Below are 6000 nucleotides of genomic sequence, written 5' to 3' on the forward strand. Positions count from 1 at the left end.
AGTAGAGAGAGGCATATACAAGTTGCACTGCAGCAATTCACCAAGGCTCCCTCAACAGCATCTTCCAAACTCACGACTCTACCACCTAGAAAGACAAGTGCAGCAGGTGCATGGGAACACCACCACTTGCATGTTCCACTCCAATTCAGTCACCATCCTGACTTGAAAATATATCACTGTTCCTTCACAGTCCCTGGGTCAATATCCTGGAACACCCTTCCTAATAGCACTGTGGGTGCACCTATTCCAGTAGACTTCAGCAATTCAAGAAGGTAGCTGACCACCACCTTCTCATGGGCATTTAGGGATGGGTAATAAATGCTGGCCTTGCCAGCAATGCCAACATTCCATGAAAGAATATGAAAATAAAATTCCAAAGCGCTTTATAGTCAAAGGAGTGGTTTTGAATTCACTGTCATATTGAATGCAGCCAATCTGCATACAGCAAACTGCTACAAACAGAAATGAAGTATCAAAATAGTCAGTTTTTGTGATGATTGATTTGCAAGTATCAGGCAAGGACATTGGGGATAACTTCCCTGCTCATCTACAAAATAGGGCCCACAGCATTCATGTCCACCTAAAAGAGCCTCGGTTTAATGTCTCATCCAAAAGACAGCACCTTAAAAACTGCAGCACCGGAGTGTCAAGCCGAGATTTTTGTGCTCAAGTCTCTGGAGTGAACACACAATCTTCTGACTCCCAGGCAAGAGTGTTGCCAACTGAGCCATGGCTGACACACAAGAATCAGATATTGAGAAAGGAAAGTTATTTTTTTTAAAAAGTACTCAGTAGAGTTTAAGGTTAATAAAAAAAATTGCAAACATCAACATACTCAGATTATAATCTTCCCACTTGGTTAGCAGTGTTACGACCAACATTTCAAGGAAGTATAAAAATAAGCGGGTGTACAATGATCATATGTCCAATCCCAACTGTAGGAAACACCAGCACTAGTTAGTGTCCTTCCAAACTTAGTGGGTGTCTAGAGAGAGCACTTGAATGTGCAACAGAAAATCCAAGGCTAGTAGCTACAGAATTGAAATATGGTTCCCAACCAGAATTACACCATCAGAGCCAGGAGATGACTCTATGCTTACATGCTTACCCACACAATTTAGGTGTTTTGAGATTGTGTGGGGGAATATATGGCATCAAAATGAAATGCTTCCTTAATATTTGTAAAGTGCGCATGACATCCAATAGAACTCATGAGAAAATTCAAACTGGTTTGACTTTCAATGGAGTTATACCCTATGTGATGTCAACCCAATGGTGTAAGATCGCTTCCCCGAGGACTATCATCATGGCACTAGTACATGACTTTGGAGTTATATGGTTAGTCACTTATAATATGTCACCCAAAGAATAACACACAAAACGCAGTGACAATAATAAATCACACTGGCTTATTTGCAATTTTGTTGTAGTGTATTGGTTCAACAATTCTGTTTAGTCTATAGACTGAGGGGGGAATTCACTGAGATAGATTCCAGATTTTTAAACCCTGCACTATGTCAAAAGGGCATGGATGAGGCTCAGAAGAGGAGATGTGAGCAAAGAACAGATAAAAGTAATCACAAAGGGTGGTGAATAAGCAAAGGGACTGACCAGGGAGATGAAGGAAGCTAATAATACCAATGATTTTAAGAGGGAACTGGGAAGTCATTTGGTGGGAAAATCAATCGAATGATCTGGCTACTGAGCTGTGTTTTCTGTTGTTGAACTCCGGTGCCAACAACTGAACCAGACTGACCTCTTACAATTGTTTTATTTCTCCTTATAGGACAACATTTCAGAACATTTTACACAGAAGATGGACACAGAGAAGGATCAGAAAGGAGAGAATGAAGGAATTAGGAAAATGAAGCAAAGGCATAAGAGAAGGGCTGCATAGAACTTTTGAATGCAGGGAAGAAGCTGGCTAAGAGGGAGAGAGGGATTTTGGGAGGTTCTAAATGATGGAGGCATAGTGGCTGTAGAAATGACTGCCAAAGCATCTGAGCAGCAGAGGTGCACACTGGGGAACACAGTTATAGACATAGCAGGAATGTGGAACAAAGTTTTGCAGGGATGCTAATAGATTACATAAACCAAGAGACAACATGAAATTATGTTTAAAAGGTTTATTAAATCCTAACTGAGGGCAGATCACCATTTCAGACTGGAACAAGCCTTGGCTAAAACTGAATCCTAAAACTTCAAACAATGCACAGACAAGGATTTTTTTCTGGACTATTGACCCTCGACCTCCCTAAATAGAAAGCTATAAGTCCATACCGATCAACTAAATAGAACTTAACTGGAGCCAGTTTCTTTCTAGAATTTTATTTTGGTTTTTATGTTGCATTTTTCTTTAGCCACACCCTATTATTGTACTTGATTTCTTTCACTTTCTGTTTCTCCATTCTCAAGGCCGACGCTGCCTACATTTGGCTACAAATCAAAACCATGTTCAGTGATTAATCTGATCTTCCTCTATCTCCATTCTGTCTGTACACAATGTGGACTTCCACATAACTTCCTGCAAAGGCTCCAACTTCAAAAACCTAAATTTCAAACCAAATTTCAAGAATCACAGAATTTTAACGGCACAGAAGGAGGCCATTTGGCCCATCGTGTCTGCACCAGCTCTCCAAATGAGCATTATGACCTAGTGCCATTGCCTTGCCTTTTCCCCATACCCTTGCACATTGTTTCTATTCAAATAATCATCTAATGCCCTCTTGAATGCCTCGATTGAACCTGCCTCCATCACATTTCCAGGCAGTGAATTTCGGGCCCGAACCAGCCATCGTGAGAAAAAAAAAGTTCTCACGTCACATTTGCTTTGTTTGCAAATCTCTTTAAATCTGTGCTCTCTTGTTCCTGATTATTTTACGAGCGCAACCAGCTTCTCCCTATCAACTCTGTCCAGCCCCCTCATGATTTTGAACATCTCTATCAATTCTCCTCTTAGTCTTCTTCTCTCCAAGGAGAACAATCCCAACCTCTTCAATCTATCCTCATTGCTGAAGTTTCTCATCCCTGGAATCATTCTTGTATAACCATTCTGCATTCTCTCCAGTGTGTTCACATCCTTCCAATAATGGTGGGGGGGAGGTTGAAGAGGAGGGGCGGCGGGGGGGAGTGAGGGGGGGGGGGGAGTGAAGGGGGGGGCGAGGGGGGGGGGAGTGAAAGGGGGGGCGAGGGGGGGAGGGGGAGTGAAAGGGGGGGCGAGGGGGGGAGGGGGGGTGAAAGGGGGGGCGAGGGGGGGGAGTGAAAGGGGGGGCGAGGGGGGGGAGTGAAAGGGGGGGGGAGGGGGGTGAAAGGGGGGGCGAGGGGGGGGAGTGAAAGGGGGGGCGAGGGGGGGAGTGAAAGGGGGGGCGAGGGGGGGAGTGAAAGGGGGGGCGAGGGGGGGGAGTGAAAGGGGGGTGAGGGGGGGAGTGAAAGGGGGGGCGAGGGGGGAGTGAAAGGGGGGGCGAGGGGGGGAGTGAAAGGGGGGGCGAGGGGGGAGTGAAAGGGGGCGAGGGGGGAGTGAAAGGGGGGGCGAGGGGGGGAGTGAAAGGGGGGGCGAGGGGGGGAGTGAAAGGGGGGGCGAGGGGGGGAGTGAAAGGGGGGGCGAGGGGGGGAGTGAAAGGGGGGGCGAGTGAAAGGGGGGGCGAGGGGGGGAGTGAAAGGGGGGCGAGGGGGGGAGTGAAAGGGGGGGCGAGGGGGGGAGTGAAAGGGGGGGCGAGGGGGGGAGTGAAAGGGGGGGTGAGGGGGGGGAGTGAAAGGGGGGGGAGTGAAAGGGGGGGGGAGGGGGGGAGTGAAAGGGGGGCGAGGGGGGGAGTGAAAGGGGGGCGAGGGGAGGGAGTGAAAGGGGGGGCGGGGGGAGTGAAGGGGGGGGCGGGGGGAGTGAAAGGGGGGGGCGGGGGGGAGTGAAAGGGGGGGGCGGGGGGGAGTGAAAGGGGGGGGCGGGGGGGAGTGAAAGGGGGGGGCGGGGGGGAGTGAAAGGGGGGGGCGGGGGGGAGTGAAAGGGGGGGGCGGGGGGGAGTGAAAGGGGGGGGCGGGGGGGAGTGAAAGGGGGGGGCGGGGGGGAGTGAAAGGGGGGGGCGGGGGGGAGTGAAAGGGGGGGGCGGGGGGGAGTGAAAGGGGGGGGCGGGGGGGAGTGAAAGGGGGGGGCGGGGGGAGTGAAAGGGGGGGGCGGGGGGGAGTGAAAGGGGGGGGCGGGGGGGAGTGAAAGGGGGGGGCGGGGGGGAGTGAAAGGGGGGGGCGGGGGGGAGTGAAAGGGGGGGGCGGGGGGGAGTGAAAGGGGGGGGCGGGGGGGAGTGAAAGGGGGGGGCGGGGGGGAGTGAAAGGGGGGGGCGGGGGGGAGTGAAAGGGGGGGGCGGGGGGGAGTGAAAGGGGGGGGCGGGGGGGAGTGAAAGGGGGGGGCGGGGGGGAGTGAAAGGGGGGGGCGGGGGGGAGTGAAAGGGGGGGGCGGGGGGGAGTGAAAGGGAGGGGCGGGGGGGAGTGAAAGGGGGGGCGGGGGGGAGTGAAAGGGGGGGCGGGGGGGAGTGAAAGGGGGGCGGGGGGGAGTGTAGGGGGCGGGGGGGGAGTGTAGGGGGGCGGGGGGAAGTGTAGGGGGGCGGGGGGGAGTGTAGGGGGGCGGGGGGGGAGTGTAGGGGGCGGGGGGGAGTGCAGGGGGGCGGGGGGGGAGTGTAGGGGGGCGGGGGGAGTGTAGGGGGGCGGGGGGGGAGTGTAGGGGGGCGGGGGGGAGTGTAGGGGGGCGGGGGGGAGTGTAGGGGGGCGGGGGGGAGTGTAGGGGGGCGGGGGGGAGTGTAGGCGGGCGGGGGGGGAGTGTAGGGGGCGGGGGGGGCGGGGGGGGAGTGAAGGGGGGCGAGTGAAGGGGGGCGGAGTGAAGGGGGGGAGCGAAGGGGGGGGGGGCGGGTGAGGGGGGCAGTGGGTGGGTGAGAGGGGCGGGTGGGTGGGTGCGAGGGGCGGGTGGGTGGGTGGGTGCGAGGGGCGGGTGGGTGGGTGGGTGCGAGGGGCGGGTGGGTGGGTGGGTGCGAGGGGCGGGTGGGTGGGTGGGTGCGAGGGGCGGGTGGGTGGGTGGGTGCGAGGGGCGGGTGGGTGGGTGGATGCGAGGGGCGGGTGGGTGCGAGGGGCGGGTGGGTGGGTGGGTGCGAGGGGCGGGTGGGTGGGTGCGAGGGGCGGGTGGGTGGTTGCGAGGGGTGGTGGGGTGGGTGGGTGGTTGCGAGGGGTGGTGGGGTGGGTGGGTGGTTGCGAGGGGTGGTGGGGTGGGTGCGAGGGGTGGTGGGGTGGGTGGGTGGGGGGGCGAGAGGGGTGGGTGCGGGGGCGAGAGGGGGGCGTGGGCGGGCGAGGGGGGGGCATGGGCGGGCGAGAGGGGCGTGGGCGGGCGAGGGGGCGTGGGCGGGCGAGGGGGCGTGGGCGGGCGAGGGGGCGTGGGCGAGGGGGGGCGTGGGCGGGCGAGGGGGGCGTGGGCGGGCAAGGGGGCGTGGGCGGGCGAGGGGGCTGGGCGGGCGAGGGGGCGTGGGCGGGCGAGGGGGCGTGGGCGGGCGAGGGGGGCGCGGGCGAGGGGGGGCGCGGGCGAGGGAGGGTGCGGGTGAGGGGAGGGTGCGGGTGAGGGAGGGCTGGGTGAGGGAGGGCTGGGTGAGGGAGGGCTGGGTGAGGGAGGGCTGGGTGAGGGAGGGCTGGGTGAGGGAGTGCTGGGTGAGGGAGGGCTGGGTGAGGGGGGTGTGGGTGAGGGGGGTGTGGGTGAGGGGGTGTGGGTGAGGGGGTGTGGGTGAGGGGGTGTGGGGGTGTGGGTGAGGGGGTGTGGGTGAGGGGGTGTGGGTGAGGGGGGTGTGGGTGAGGGGGTGTGGGTGAGGGGGTGTGGGTGAGGGGGTGTGGGTGAGGGGGTGTGGGTGAGGGGGTGTGGGTGAGGGGGTGTGGGTGAGGGGGTGTGGGTGAGGGAGGTGTGGGTGAGGGAGGTGTGGGTGAGGGGGGGGTTGGGATGGGAGGGGGAGGGGCATGGGTGAGGGGTGTGAAGGGTGGGTG

At 58.5% G+C, this 6000-nt stretch overlaps 1 protein-coding gene across 8 annotated transcripts in view; it reads right to left on the reverse strand.

Annotated features, from left to right (window-relative positions):
• The window catches only part of tnrc6ba (trinucleotide repeat containing adaptor 6Ba), a 149218-nt gene that overhangs the window by 139856 nt on the left and 3362 nt on the right, over positions 1 to 6000 (reverse strand). The window lies entirely within an intron of this gene.

The sequence above is a fragment of the Cetorhinus maximus genome, chromosome 29, assembly GCF_964194155.1.
Source record: "Cetorhinus maximus chromosome 29, sCetMax3.hap1.1, whole genome shotgun sequence".
NCBI classification, from domain to species: domain Eukaryota; kingdom Metazoa; phylum Chordata; class Chondrichthyes; order Lamniformes; family Cetorhinidae; genus Cetorhinus; species Cetorhinus maximus.